General features: G+C 43.6%; 1 pseudogene; it reads left to right on the forward strand.

Annotated features, from left to right (window-relative positions):
- LOC139437353 (protein RUFY3 pseudogene) overlaps nt 1-13,428 on the forward strand; it is a 196,255-nt pseudogene extending 182,827 nt beyond the window's left edge.
- The last annotated feature ends 3,351 nt before the right edge of the window (nt 13,429-16,779 follow it).

Consider the following 16,779-nt stretch of genomic DNA (forward strand, 5'->3'; position numbering starts at 1 on the left):
CACCACTGCGTTCTTGCCTCCATGATTTCAGATGAGAAATCAGCACTTAATCTTATGGAGCCTCCCTTGTATGTGATGGTTCTCTTCTCTCTTGCTGCTTTTATAATTTTCTCTTTGTCTTGAGCATTGAATTTGACAATTATATGTCTTTGGGTGGGCCTGTTGGGATTCATGGTGTTTGGGGCTCATTGTGCTTCCCGGATATGTACATCCATTTCTCTCAGTAGATTTGGGAAGTTTTCAGCCATACTTTGCTCCAACACCCCTTCTGTCCCCTTTCCCTTCTCTTCTCCTTCTAGGATGCCTATAATACATATGTTTCTGCATTTTGCATTGTCACTCAGGTCCCTAAGTCCTAGCTGGATTTTTTCTATCTTTTTATCGATCAGTTCTACTATCTGTTTGATTTCACATGTACTGTCTTCTACGTTGCTAATTCTCTCCTCTGCCTCTTCTAATCTGCTGCTATTTATTGAGAGTGTATTTTTGATTCCTTGAACTCTGGTATTCATCACCATCGTATTTGTTATCTTTTTGCGTGTGTCTGCAATTTCCTCTCCAAGTGTTTTCTTCATATTGTTAATCTCTTCCTTTACTTCATTAAGTTGGTCTCTAATATATGTTCTGAGACCTTTAATTACTTGCCCAATGTTCTGCTCCCCTTCCTTGTTTTTAGTTTGTTCATTGGGTTCGGCCATGTTTTCCTGATTATTGGTTTGGTTTGTAGTTTTTTGTTGCTGTCTGGTCATCATTTTATCTTGACGGTTTTAATCAGTTCCTTAGCTTCTTTGTCTGGTCTTGGGGATTAATTAGTTTTTGTTCATGCATAAGTGTTACATCTTCACTTTGTCACTTTGTTCTTCTTACTCTATTTTCTTGTTGCTGGCTAGGTTCCCTTTGAAGGAAAAAATTTGTGTCAGGGAAAGCAAAATGAGTAAGAAAAGAAAATGTATAAAGTAGTATTGGTAATAAATATTAACAGAGCAACAATGTGAGATCTAGGGATATGGATATTAGATTCATGTAAGTTGTGTAGTGTTATAGCAGTAAGTAGAATACATATAATGAGATAGAAAGGCCTGTGTTTTCATGAGAGAGGGAAAAAGAAAAGAAAGACAATATTATCAAGAGCAGATAAAAGACAGAAAGCAGAACAAAGGTACTGGAAATAAAAAGTTAGTCAAATTGGGGACAAAAGAAAGGGAGGTAGAAGTAAGAGAAACAGCAGATGATGGAGGATAGAAAGATGTGGGGGGAAGGGGATAGTGTAGGTGGCCAAAATCAATACACATAGAAAATAGGAAATGGAGGATGAGGAAACACAGCAAGTGTGAAGCACTCCCTGCAGCACCTATTATATAAAGAAAAGAAAAGAAAAAGAAGAAAAAGAGAGAAAAGAAAAAAAGAGAAGAGAAAAAGGAGGGCAAAGAAAAGGGAGAGGGGATCAAGCAAGAAAAAGAGAAAAAAACCTAAGTAAATGAAAAAGGATCTTGGGGGATAAAACAGGAGAAAAGACCAGGAGACAATACAATATTAGCACCCACACCAAAAAAAAAAAAAAAAAAAAAAAAAAAGAACCAACGTTTCAAGCTACAAATCCTCTTTGCAATTAAATAATACATTTAGGGATCTGACCTTCCCCCTTTCTCCTTTCCTCACTTCTTTCTCTCCCAGGGCAACAGAAAAGATGCCTTAGATGTCCTGTAGGAGATCCAAGTACATCCTTGTTGAACCAACTCAACACAGAAGACCATGATTTTATATCCAGCGTGAGAGCACATCCAGCTCACCAGAAACCCCAAATATGTTATTGGAAGCTTGGATAGCACCTCCTACAGTCCCTCCCCCTTAGGTGTGCTAGAAGAGGTCTAATTGCTTTTCTGACTCCTCCTTCTTCCAGACCAAGTTTCCTATCCCAGGACATTTAGGTAAATTGGGCTTTCTCAGTAGATTCTCCTCTCCTTTCTTCCCAGACTCTGCCCACATCAGCTGTTACACTCCTCCAAGTTCAAGGAGAGAGAGAGAGGGAAAAAAACAACAACACAAAACCTCAAGGGCTGGGGTAATCAAGGACCTCATACGGACCTCAGGGCATGGTGGATTCGGGGATGGGAAGTCCGTGATATTGCAGACTCAGAGTGTGAGAGTCTCTGGAACATGGGCCACCAGGGTTTAGGGGACACAGACCTGGGAACCATGCATCCGGTTAACACAGGGCCTGGGAACACCATAGAACAACAAACCTTTCAGGGATCACAGCGACCAAGTCACCTGGAGTAGGGGTCCTGCCCACAACTTCTGACCCACATGTCAGAAACCCAAAATTCCACCTCTCACAAGAATCTCTTCTGTCACTGTCTCACCAAATTGACATCCAGACACTTCCTGCCCTGCAAGTCCCCAAAACAGTCCACTGAAGATTTGGGAGCACTGCTGCACAACAAAGATTTCAGGGATTGTCACAGCTGGGCTGCCAGCCCTAGGAGGGGGGGGCTCTACCCACAACTTCTGACCTCCATATCAGAAACCCAAAATTCCACCTCTTGCAAGAATCTTTTCTGTCACTGTCTCACCAAATTGACATCCTGACACCTTCCACCCTGCAAAACAACCCACTCAGGGCTTGGGAAAACCCCAGGTCAACGAAGACTTCAGGAATTGGGAGCACTGCTGCACAACAAAGATTTCAGGGATTGTCACAGCTGGGCTGCCAGCCCCAGGAGGAAGGGACCCACCCACAACCTCCGACCTCCATGCAAAAGACCCAAAATTCTACCTCTTGCAAAAATCTCCTCTGTCACTGTTCCAACAAATTGATGTCCAGACACCTCCTGCGCTGCAAACATCTGAAACAGCCTGGTCCAGCAGGACTCCAACCCTACTCAGCAACTTCTTTGCAGGAGAGATTATGAGGTGCACTCACTCAGATGTCATCTTGCCCCACCTCTCTGCTCTTTCTCTTGAGCATTGGATAATTTGACAAGTATGTGTCTTGGGGTAGACCTGTTGGGATTTGTACTCTTTGGGGTGCATTTTGTTTCCTGGACATGTACATCCATCTCCCTCAATAGTTTTGGGAAGTTTTTGGCCATTATTTCCTCCAACACCCGTTCTGTCCCCTTTTCCTTTTCTTCTCCCCTGGGATGGCTATAATGCATATATTTGTGCATTTTGTGTTGTCACTCACGTTTCTATGTTCCTGCTGGGTTTTTTTTTTCTATCTTTTTGTCAATCAATTCCACTATCTGTTTGATTTCAGATGTCCTGTCTTCCACATCACTAATTCTTTCCTTTTCTTCTTCAAATCTGCTGTTGTTTGTTGAGAGTGTATTTTTTTATTTTTTGGATTGTGCTGTTCATCCCCATCATATCCATTATCTATTTTTGTGTGATTACAATTTCTTCTCTATGGTCTCCAAATGTTTATTTAATATCCTTAATCTCTTCCTTCACTTCATTAAATTGGTCTATGATATATGTTTTGAGAGCTTTTATTAGATGTTCAGTGTTCCGTTCCTCTTCCTGGTTTTTAGTTTGTTCCTTAGATTAGACCTTGTTTTCCTGATTATTAGTACAGTTTGCAATTTGTTGTTGCTGTGTGGTCATCATTTTATCTTGATGGGCTTATTCAGTTGATTAGCTTCTTCATCTAGTCTCAGGGTTCATTTAGGTATTTTGTGTGTGTGTGCATGTTAAATCTTCTATTTGTCACTTTGTTCTTCTTATTCTATTTCCTTGTTGTTGGCTAAGTTCACTTGAAGGAAAATATTATGTCCAGAGAAACCAAAGGCCTAAGAAAAGAAAAAGTATTATAGTAGTATTGATAGTAAATTTTACCAGAAGAACCATGTGAGATCTAGGAGAATGAATATTAAGCTCATGTAAGCTGTGTAGAGATGTAACAGTAAAAAAGTGGAGTACCTATAATGAGATAGTAAACTGAATTGGGAGGAATATAGTATGAAATAAAAGACCAGTGTGGTCAGGAGAGAGGGAAAGACAAAAGAAAGGAAAATAATATAAAGAGTGAATACGAGACAGAAAACAGAATAGAGGTATTAGAGATTAAAAATGTCAGAAATATTGGGGGCTAAACAAAGAGAGGTGGAATATAAGGGAAACAATAGACAATGGAGGATAGAAAGATGTAAAGGAAAGGGGATAGTGTTGGTACCCAAAATCAGTACACACAGAAAAGTGGAAAATGAGGATAAGGAAGCATAGCAAATAAGAAACACTGCCTGCAGAAAATAATAAAAGAAAGAAAGGAAAAAGAAGAAAAGGAAAAAGGAAAAAATGGAAAAGAAAAGAAGCAAGAAAGAAAAAAAAAGAAAGAAAAAAGGGCCATGGGGGGATAGAGAGGAAGGAAAACAAGTAATCAAACCAGCAAAAAAAGACCAGACAAGGTCTCAAGAAAAAAAAAAATTCCTCTTTGCAAATGAATAAACTGCTTAGGAGTCTGACATTCCCACTTTCCCCCTTCCTCACTTCCTTCTCTCCCAGGTCAGCAGGAAGGCTGTGTAAGGGCTCCCATTGGAGATTTAAGTGGGACCCTGGTGAACCAGCTCACCACAGAAAATAATGATTCTTAGTTTCTTGAGAGAGAGCACCCACACCTTGCCAGGTACCCTAAATATGTTATTGAAAGCCTGCAAAACACTCCCTACTGTCCCTCTCCCTTAGGTGTGCTACAAGGGGTCTAGTTAATTTTCTGACTCCACCTTCTCCCAGACCAAGTTTCCTATCCCAGGGCGTTTAGATATATCAGTCTTCTCAGCACATTCACCTCTCCTCTCTTCCTAGGCTCTCACGAAGCCAGCTGGTATGCTCCTTGAAGCTCAAAAAAGGTGGTGAGGGGGACCAGAAAATTGAACATGCACTCCTTGGGCCCCTCTGCAGCTCCTACCTAGGCCCTCCCACTCCCAGAGTTAGTCCAAGAATGGAGGGCTAGAGTAATGATGGAGTTCGGGGAGTGCTGGGCTTGAGAAATGGAGACCCAGGAGAATGCAGACTTGGGGTACGTGGGACAGGGGAATGTGAGTTACAGGGGTTCAGGGAACACAGGCTTGGGGATCATGCATTTGGGGAACACATGTCTCAGGAATGCTGCCTTATGACCAACAGTTTTCAGGAAATGCTGTGACCCTCAGCCCTAGGGGGAAGGGTTTTGCCTTCCCATGGCTTCTGGCTTCAGTGTTAGAAACCCACAGTTTTACCTTGAGCAAGCACTACTTTTGTCACAGTCTCTCCAGATTGACATCCAGACACCTGTTTTGTGGGTTCCTGAAACAGCCCGCTCCAGCAGGATTCCATCCCCACACAGCCAGTCCTTTGTAGTAAAGAGAGATAATCTTAAAACCCATCCTCTCTCACAAACATTCCTCAGTATCCCTGTCCCTCAGTGCTCAACAGGGTCTTAAGTCCACTATGGACAAATTCTGTGCTGTGGGGTTTTGCACCCAACCACCTCCCCTTTAACACCCCATCCTGGGGTAAAGAAGCCAAATAGGAGCTATTACCTCATACAGGACCTTGAACCATCAAAAAAGCCACACAGCCCATCATTCTTTTAGTTCACAATCTACACAGACTCATCCCACATATGCCCACACACTACACACTACACCATAACTGGTCTTAAGGAAGTATTCCTCACTATCCACTTAGATGGAACATCCCAGACATTTTTGCTTTCACATGGATGGGCCCTGAGAACCCCCTAAAACCCCAGCAGTTAACATGTACAATCCTTCCCCAGGACTTTAGAAACAGTCCTCACATTGTGGACAGCCTCTACACTTAGACCTCTCAGACCTTCAGCTTCCCTCCAGTACCCTCCTTGAATATGTTGGTGACTTACTCCTCTGCAACCCTTCCTTACTAACTTCTAGAGCTCACACTAGCCCTCTGCTTAACCTTTTCAGAGATAGGGAATATCACATCTCTCCAAGCAAAGGACAATTTTTCAGAACTGAAGTAACCTCTCTAGGTCTCCACCTCTCTCCCTCACATAAACATCTAACTGGGATTGTATTCAACTCATCAGCACTGTCCCCTCCAACATTCCATGACAGATCTCCTTTCTTTCTTAGGGCCAGTTAACATTTTCCATCTCTGAATTCCAAACTTTGGGCCTAGAGCTACACCTCTACCAAGCTGATTCTGGTATCTGCATGAGCCCTTCATCACCCTCTACCACTCAAGTCCACCTTCATTGAACTTAAGGAAGCCTCAGTGACTGCACTGCTTTAGCCTTTCCTAACCCCGTGTGGCCCTTCCTCCTCCATGTCAATCCCTGACATGGACAGACATTAGGAAACCTAACAAAACCCCACAGCCCTGATAATTGAATCATTGCCAACTTCTCCAGGCAGTTAGATCCTATAAACCTTGGCTGGCCAACTTGCTTCAAAATCCTCATCATTGCTTCCCTTCTGGGGCAAGAAAGTTTAAACTATCTCCAATAAGTCATCTCAATGTTTTTTCTCATTCCTTACCTCCTCTCTTAACTCACAGAGCCACTGCATCTGTCTCCTCCACCCACCACCAAATCCTCCACACAACCCTTCTACAAAACCCAGAGTCTCCCTGCACCACTGTCCTCTTGTCAACCCTTCTACAAAACCTAGTCTCCCTGCACTGCTGTCCTTCTCTCAACACTTCTAGAAAGCCCCAGTGTCTCCTTGCACTGCTGTCCTCCTCTCAACCCTTCCACCTCCTTCCCACCCAACCCATCCCAGCCCCAGAAGCACCTGAAACCTAATTCCATACATGACTGTGGTGAAGTACTTGATATCTCCTTGCCAACCCCCCTGCTCATACATGGTTTCCTGGTAGCAGTTCTACAAAACTTACCACCACCACTTGGACCTGCTATTGTTACCTTAACTGAACCTGTTGAGTCAGGTTCCCTTTCCGTGGTACAACCTACAAAGAAGCTGAGCCCACAGCCTCACCACAGCACTGGTCAGAGGCAAGGGCATGGCCTAGACATCCACACTGACCCCAAACATGCAACACCACATCCTACACTCACATGCCTCAGTCTGGCAGGAGAGAGGGTTTCTCACTTCTAGTGGATCCTCCATCATAAAGAAAATCTCATCCTACAATCACTCAAAGGGGTATCACTTCCAACCCAAGCCACTATAAGTCACTGCAAAGGGCACTAAAAATTGAATTCCCCCATACCTGTTGCCAATAACTAAGCTGATGCTGAAGCCAGAGTGCAGGCTACCCAATCCTAGTCAGGTTCCCACTGTACCTTCACACCCATTCTCTAGCATTTCCATTTACTTCTTCCTTATAGACCTGAGGAAACCTCAAAGTTCCCCCTTACTGTTGCAAAGCAAATTGAGGTGTAGTTCATGAAGGATGGAAAGATTCTTTTACCTGAATAAAAAGCCCATGACATTCTCACCTCCCTGCACAACCAGTACCATGTAGGACATAAGCTGCTTTCACAATTCTTATCCAAGTCTACACTGCCCTGAGCTCTAAAATATTTAGAATAAATTAGAAAAAGCTGCTCTACTTGTTAACAAACTAATATCCATGGAAGCTGCACACCTTTCTCTTTCACAACCCACAAATTTAGATGTTCTAAGCCACAGAAGGCTGGCAACTAGACTTTGCCCACGTGCCACCTGTAAGGAGGTTAAATACCTCTTGGTCTTTGTAGACAGCTTTTATGGATGAGTTGAAGCATTTCCATCATCTACAAGCAGGCTGATGTTGTTACTAACATCTTGTTCACAGATATTAATAATACCCAGACTTGGCCTTCACTCTTCTCTACAGTCAGATAACAGGACAGCCTTCACCTTACATCACAAAAGTGGTTTGTAGTGCCTTAGGAATTACCTGGAAGTCACATATTCCTTACAGACCTCAGTCCTCCAGAAAAGTTGAGCATATGAATGGGACAAATTCACAATGCAGGTTCAGACACCATGGACTGAACTGCCCTTGGCACTCATGAGAATTCGAACCCTTCCTTGAAAACCCCACTTCCTTAGCCCCTTTGAAATCATGTATGGATACCCTTTCACCCTTGCCAATATACCCCCAGTCATCAGATTTCAAAAGCAATACATTCGGCCTGACACAAATGCGTTCATTCCTGCATCAGCTAACTGACTTGTGCCAGAACCTACTGTCCCCTCACTGCCTCTTCATCCAGGTGACTGGTGTATCTAAAGGCCTTATACCCCAGCCTTTAACCCCAAAGTGGTTAGGTCCTTTTCTTGTTCTCCTAACCACTCCCACAGCAGCAAAAGTTTTAAATTTTCTGCCATGGACACTTTTCCAGATTAAAGCCTACTCCTCTGCCTTCTGTAGACAGCAAACTATGAGATCCTGAAGCTCAAGATATGTACACCTGTGAACCGCTTGGAGACCTACGTTTGAATCTCACAAGAAAGTGAGGTGACAGTGTTCCGATTACCACCGATCCTGTTTCCATCTAATCTCTCTCCCTTTCCTTTCTGTCTTTCAGTTGTAACTACACTTAACTCTGGAGGTGCCAATTCGTAAATTGTTACTCAAGGTCGATGCATTTTGCATCATTCTTTCCTCACATTTGACCAGTTTTGTCACCCCCTCTTCCCTTTCACTCGAGCAATACCTTGACATCACTCAGGACCTGCAGTTACAAGGACATCTTTCTGATTTTTACCCTGAGGAAATCCTCTTCTCCTTTGCCACCCTTTTCCTTTTCTTTACTGACTAAAGTCTCTCTATGATGAATGTTCTATATTTTACCCTCCACTCCTCTTTGAACTAGCCTCTCAAAAGACCCCTTATCATCCCCTTACAGACACTATCCAATCCATAGCAAACACAATTAAACATTCTAACTGCTGGATATTTTCTGAGCATGTCCATGCCAAAACTACATCCTTACTCACCTTTCCTATAAGCCCAGAAACTCTCCTGAGTGTTTACCCATAACACACTGGTTTTGAAGGCTGATAGGTTACAGAATCCCCCCTCCCAATTTGACCAGAATATGAAAATATACTTATTCTCCATCAGGTCTTAAATGTCTCTCATTCAGGGGAAAGTTCAGATTCTATTGGTATGGTCACAGTTCTATGGGCAAACTTTTATAATGCTTTAAATACCTATGTAGTGCATTTACATGCTGACTTTGGCTTTGAGACAGGCCAGAGTTGAGTAACACGGAGGTTGTCAGGAGGGAACCCTTAAGCACAGTGCTGCTCTAGGCCTTGTTTTTATTTCAGGTGTATAGGCTCACAAGCATAGTCATTAGTATTAGGAGGTCACTGTTGGACCCTCATTCCTTCCTGGTCTTTGCCGTTGCACTTGGAGGACTGCCACTGCTCCCCTAAGGACCACAACAGAGCCCCCCTCCCTGGCCAGGAACCCAGTACCCCCCCAGCTGTTGTTTTTAATTGTTTCCACTATGAGTATATCCAAACATTTCCATGCACCCTGGACACATGCCCTGTCAATAACATCCCATGCCAGTATTCCTCCACTGCCATTGTTGAACCACTCTGTGATCCAAAACTTCCTGAAAAGTGAAGCCCAATATAATGTCAGTTTCCCTTTATAGTAAAATGGAATATAGCGATGAGTTTAAAGGTTAGATATAGAATATATATTGATTTGGAAAAATTCTACATCCTATCTTTTTCTTTTCTTTCTTCCCTAATTATTGAGCTTCTCTTCACAAGAGCCTTAGATCACAGTAATTCATATATACAATATACTGTAGTCCCACATATCCATTATAAAACCTTTTCCCTTCCACAGAGATAATCTTTTAACTTATTCATATCATATTTACTGAAACTGATGTACAGATATTGAGACAATAGCTTTCTTTTTTTTTTCCAAACTCAGCATGTAAATGCACTGCCTTCCCCCCAGCATGGGACGTGACACCCGGGGATGAGCCTCCCTGGCACCGAGGAAACACTACCAAGTACCAGCTGATGACGTAACTAGAAAATGATCTTGAATTAAAGGCTCAATACGGACCAGCAGAATATCCCTGTCTACATATAATAACAGGAGTTTAAAATGCTGTTTGACCTAAAGTAAGGGGGAAATGGAAAGGACAAATGAGTTTATATGGCTATGAGTTGCTAAAAAAGAGTCTGGAGGTTGTCAGAAGGATTGCCCTTATGCACACCTGAGCAGAGTCCCAGAGACAGATAAAGTAGATACAACCCCAGGTATTGGTTCTTTTGAGGGCTAAAGAGACCCACAGGTTCTATGGTCATGGCAGATGGAGTTCACTGCCATGTTGGTTGGCCCTTCTTTGGAGCTGGTGTTTCTGTGTGATGGAGCTGGACTTAGATGTGATCTCTTTTCACAAGCCTTTCATGCTACTTTACTGGAATTGTAGTTGGTGCTGGGGTTTAAGATATATCTAGGGGATTTGAATCTCTGGACTGACAATAGGATAGCCATACCCTGAGCCTCAACAGACTTCAGCTCCTACACTCTGATTTATTGGACTTAACCCCACTCAGCTAACATGGAGGTGAAGAATGTCAACCACCACACCATGGAGCCTAGAGTGCTTACAACTGAAAGCAGGAGAATTGCATCCAGTATCCATGTGGAATCTAAGCCCCCTCTTGACATAGATGTGGAATGGACATAACCAAGCCAAAGTCCACAGGAAGGATGAATACAGTAAGGATTAAAGTGGACTTAATGATATTCTATTCATGAACTATTGTGGTTAATAATCGAGAAAATGTGGCATTGGTGTGGAAAAAGTGGTCATGGTGGCTGCTGGGGGTGGGGAATGGGAGGAACAGATGAGATGTGGAGGCATTTTCGGGACTTGGAGTTGTCCTGAGTGGTGCTGCAGGGACAATTGCTGGACATTCTATGTCCTCCCATGGCCCACTGGATGGAACGTGGGAGAGTGTGGGCTATGGTATGGACCATAGGCCATGGGGTGCAGCGATGCCCAGAGAAGTACACACCAGATGCAATGGATGTGTCATGATGATGGAGAGAGTGTTACTGTGGGGGGAGTGGTGGGGTGGGGGAGGTGGGGGTGAATAGGGACCTCATTTTTTTTAATGTAATATTTTTTTAAAAAAATGAATAAATAAAATAAAATTTTAAAAAAATACCTATGTGCATGACCTTATGCAACTAATTTAGGACATGTACCCACTATATCTTGTAATCATGCTCTACTCTTTAACACTACCACACTGCACTGGCAGGCAGATTTGAAAGTGCCAAACATTTTAATTCAACCCTGTTTTGAGATGACTCAGGCATCAATCAAACACTATCAATATGAGTAAGCAATAAAAACTATAATGAAAATGTACCATTTCAATAGCTCTTATAGAAAGCAGAGTTATTGGAGTAGGAACACAATCAGGACAATTATACAATTTTACCAGATTAGAACCTAGGGAAAAAAACAAAGAATTTCTTCACATCTCTTTTCTGAAATCTCTGTCAGACTAAACTAATATACAGTACTTCAAACCCCAGTACTCTCCTTTATGTTTTAATGTAGTAAATGGTAATACCCAAGCACTCAACATTCCCAACCACCCACATTCTTTTTTATTCCCTCAGTCCCCTCAATGGCACTACCCTTGCAGGCACAGTTTTCTATTTTCTGTGTGGTAACACTGTATATCTAACACTCTACTCCCTACAGTATGGACAAGAATGTACAATATAGCATCTTTTATTCCTAATGCCACCATCCTAAAAGCTCCCTCTGGACAAATATCTAATCCCAGTTCTTTTATTGAAACCTCACTTAAGTCTCAACAACTTAGGGAACAGAGAAAGAGGCACTTCTTAGGGAAACCAGAATTTGGATATCACACCCATGATAACACAATCCTAGAAAGGTCTGGCATTGGGCATCCCTTCTTTTTTGGTCTGTTCTGGTTTGTAGAAATTCCATTGTTAGGATGAGCAATCCTAAGTATCTCTCTCACATTACAGATATCCTGAAACACAGCCATCAGATCACAATCAACAACTGAAAATTAACAGCCTGGCATCAGTTATCATACAAAATAGAAGAACATGGATGTTCTCACCGCTGTCACAGGAGGCACCTCTGCAGTCATAAATGGAACTTGTTGTTTCTATATTAACAGAATGGGACAGGTAAAAGAGAATTTCAGAGTTCTAAAAGAAAACATAGAAATCATTCAGAGGAACTGAGACCATAGCTACAGAAATCAATGATTGTTATCCTCACTTCTCTCTTACTTCTCCTCACCCCTAAAATCAATCCTTTCACCCATTAGAACACCATCACTGAAAGCATTGCTGCTGCATCATTTTGGTCTTAGTCTCTCACAGCTTCTCATCCAATTCATACACCGAATTATGCAGTCAACAGATCAGGAACATGTGAATGGCATCTTTTTGGTCCTTGCTTCTTAAAGCATCTCGTCCAATTCACACTCTGAATTGTACACTTAACAGCTCAGGAGTACTTGAATGGTGTCTTCTTACTGCAACAACAATACCAGCCTCTGTAGGACCAGAAACCAAAACCCACTGGGCAGAATGGAAGGGAACCCCTCTTCACCCCCCCTGGCAACAGGATGTAGCCAGACTGGTTTGTTATCCTGAATCCCTCACCCTCCCTTCTGCCTGGGACTCCCATTATTCAGGTCCTTCATCACATATAGATATAAATAGGAATGTTAAGAGTTTCCCCTTACAAAGTTTGCAAGGATTAATAGGTGATAAGACCCTGACTCCACTCCCCCATGACAAATCGAAGAAGGCAGCCTCCAGCCATAACAGATTGAAGCATTGCCTAAGGGCTAGGAGCAGCCTATTCCCTCAATAAACAAAGTGGAGTAGATAAGGGCCTCCACCCACTCTGGGCCCAGGCACCACCCAACCTTCAAGCATTCCAAGACCTCCTATTCCATTCCCCCTGGCCATTTTGCCCCAGGCTGTGCTTGGTTTCCCACCTATTGATGTAAGGTATAAAGTCCTACACTCCAGAGGTGGGCTGAAGCCTCTTCTCCAACCCCCCTCCATTGGGAGAGCTTACCAATAAACTTCCTGCCTGCAATCATCAGCCTCTGTGTCCGGTGAGCACCGCCTCTATAACAGCTTTGAAAGGTGAAGACACAATTATGACTGGATGTTGAAAAGGGGCTGGAGAGACAGATCTGCATGAGACAAGAGATAGACTTGGCTGTGAAGATGCTGGAGAAGGATGTCTGAGAAGCAGGTGCCTTGGTGTCTCTATGGCAGCAGCTGGATGTCAGGGCTCTGAAGCATGAACTTGCTTTAAAGTTGCAGAATTCAGATTTAGGAGTGAAGCAGAAACATGAACTATACAGTCGCTTGGAAGAGACAACTAATCAGATGGCTGCTACTAATAAATGACTTGTACAAAGCATCGCCAGAGTGGGTGAGGTCACGAATCTCTAAACTGGACAACCAACTCTCCTGAGACAAATTCTGGCAAAATTGAAGAGAGAAATAGACATCTCTACAATAATAGTTGGAGACTTCAGCACACCACTTACATCATTAGATAGAATAACTAGACAGAAGTCCAAAAGAAAACAGAGAACATAAACAATATGATAAAGAGACCCAAAAGACATATTAATATAGCCTGTGCATAAATTAAAACTTATTCTATATCCAAGTATGCCTAGTTGCCTGGAGAGCAAATCAAGAGGTATAAACTCTATAGGCTTTAGATATTCAGGGAGGATGCAAACTAAATGTGTTCATTAAAGTTTACCTGGAATGTGGGTGTTTGTGTTAAAAGCTTACCTGGAATGTGGGGGATATGTGTAAATTCAAGCTTACCCAGAGGTTGTAACCTGATACTCAGATAAAACACTTGAAGAAACTAATAAAAAGTCCTTTTACATGTAAGCACAGCAATGGTTGATTTCCCCTCCCAGACATCTCTGGGGAGGCCAGGAGAGCCTGGGCAAACCCCAATCCCAGGCACCCCTGGACTCCCCTTAGTCCAGAAAGAGTTTGTGGACTCCACCAGAGCCCTCCCAGAGAAACAGAGGCACCAGAGGGCTCAAGAGACCCTGAGAATGAAGCAAGTAGGTCCACACAAGAGATGGGTAAGACCCCTGGGGGCACAGTACAGGAAAAACCTAATTCTGAAAAAAATTAGGAGGGAAGCCTGATCAGCTCTTGAGAGGAGACACCAGCACTCCTGAGGAAAAGGGAGGAAGCCATCTTTTCTAGGTCCAAGAAATGAAAAGGAGTGGTTGTGTGCATGTGCTTGTGGAGACTGAGTGAGATGCAGAGACACACTTCTGTGGGGCAGGTGTGGAGTCCTGATCAGTGATTCCATGATGACCTCAGCTGGTCAAGGGCAGTCTGAAGGGCCTCCCTGCAAAGGGACCTTCTTCCAAGTAGGGAGTTTATACCAACCCACTAAGGCCAAGAGGCACCGTAAGCTCCTGTGAGGTATGTGGCTGGAAATGGACAAAACGTAAGGCTGAGTGAGTGTTGTGCAGTATCAGCACAGGGTGGAAACATGGGAAACACACAAAGCAGGATCCCATTAGGTTGTATGCTGAAAAACTTTCCCTGAGTGTTCCATGGAGATGTATATGGCATAACGTTCCAGCCAGGAAATCTTAGAATGCTTTGTGAATTAGAATGACTGACTTTTGGCATGGGCTGGCCCAGGAGGGCACTTTTGACCCCCAAATCATCTATAAAGTCCACAACATAGTAATTGGAAAACCAGAGCACCCTGACCAGTTTCCCTACATTGATGCCTGGGAGGTGCTGTGAGTCAAAGTCCACCTTGGTTAAGGAAGTGCATGACTAAGGAAGCCAGGATTTACCTAATACAAAAACCCAGAAGTGCTGTCCCAGGAACCAGGCCAAACAAACACCATGCAAATTGTCCAGAGGAAGAGAGCCCCAAATCCAGTGCTGACTCACCCATTCCAGAAGGGCCACATGAAAATGACCTCCTGCCACCCTATGCAATTGCTCCTACTGAGCCAGTGTTGAAGAAAGGGGATGAACCAATTTCCCTAAGCAGTGCTCCCCTGTTGCAATCCGTACTAGGTAGTGCACCACCCACACCATCCCCACAGTTGCCTTTGTCACCATCCACACCAGGGAGTGCACCCATACCACTCTTGCAGCTGCTTTGTCACCATCTGCACCAGGAAATGCATCGCAGCCACCCCCACAACCGTGTGATCCTGGCAGCATAGTGCTGACCAACAGTCAGGAAGGAGTCCCTGAAAAATGACAACTCAGATCAAAGGAAGCCCTGGAGGCAGGGAGAAGTGTGGCCCTGCAGTTACCTCTCCCTGAAGTGTGAGCTCCAATTCATTATGATGCAAATAGCCAGATTCAGGAGGAAAACCGAACATTCGTGTAGCAGCCCTTTACAACAATACTCAGAAGCCTCAGGCCATGACAGACCTCTTCTAGTTCATCATACAGACCCACAAACCCTCTGGGCTGATTGTAAACAACTCATCATGACCTTACTTAACTTTAAAGAAAGAATGCAGGTCACAAAAGGGGCTTTAACCTGGCTCAAAGAGCACGCATCTGAGGGAAACTTGGACAGTAACCAATATGCCTGCACACAGTTCCCAATAACGTGCCTGGGCTCAACTGACTAGAAGCTTTACATAGGGCCTTAATTCAAGGATTCAGAGCTGGGAGCCAAAAAGCAATAAACGTGGGAAATCCTACAAACTCTTGATGAAAGTCTGGCTCAGTTCTATGAGAGACTGTGTGAGGCATTTTATGTAGTTGCACCCTTTAACCCAGACACTCCTGAAAGCCAAACAATGGTCAATGTAGCATTCATTGCCCAGGCACAGGAAGACATCTGAAGAAAGCTACAAAAGTTGGATGGCTTCACTGGTATGAATATTTCTTAGCACATGGAAATAGGTACCAAGGTTTATGTCAACTGCAATGTAGAGACCAGGAGGGAAGAAAAGTGAAAGATTTAAAAAAAGCAAACCTTCTCACAGTAGCAACAGTCAAAAATACCAATCCTGTGTCAAGGAAAGTAAATGGGAAACCCCTGCCTCAAGGCAAAATCAGTCTGTGTACTGCAAGGAGAAGGGGCACTGGAAGCAAGAATACCCAGCAGGCCACTCGACCCCATTGCTGGGGAAAAAGCAGCCAAAACATTAGCCAGGAAAGCTAGCAGAGCATCACAAACCAAACCCTGGGTTTGCAAAAATTCAGAAGGAAAACCTGCAAATCAGCTCATTGGACTTGCAGGAATAGAAGACTGATAGAGATTATTAGGACTGACGGTGCTCTCTCAGCCCCACGGAGCCTATGGTCAGAGTCCAAACTGGGGGTCACACCACACATATGATGGTCAACACTGGGGCTCAACACTCTGTAATGACCAAGCCAGTTGGGCCATTATCAAAAAAACAAGCCACCGTCGTAGGAGCAACTGGTAAAAGTACCCAGTAGCCCTTTTCCAAGCCAGGACCTGTAACACTGGGGGTAAGGAGGTTACTCATGAATTCCTGTTTCTCCCAGAGTGCCCAGTCCCCCTCCTAGGTTAAGATCAGCTGTCTAAACTACAGGCTCAAATTACCTTTAATGCCACGGGGCAATCCACATTAACACTGGGACCTCTGAAAATAGTGCTAACCTTCCCTCTGCAGGAGGAATGGAGACTGTTCTGTCTCAGAGAAGCTGGCCAATCTACGGCTGCATAGCTCCGCTTCAAAGATGTGCCTAAAGTATGGGCAAAAGGCAATCCAATGGGGATGGCACATGACATTCCTCCAGTTATTA

The sequence above is a fragment of the Dasypus novemcinctus genome, chromosome 22 (genome assembly GCF_030445035.2).
Source record: "Dasypus novemcinctus isolate mDasNov1 chromosome 22, mDasNov1.1.hap2, whole genome shotgun sequence".
Taxonomy (NCBI): Eukaryota; Metazoa; Chordata; class Mammalia; order Cingulata; family Dasypodidae; genus Dasypus; species Dasypus novemcinctus.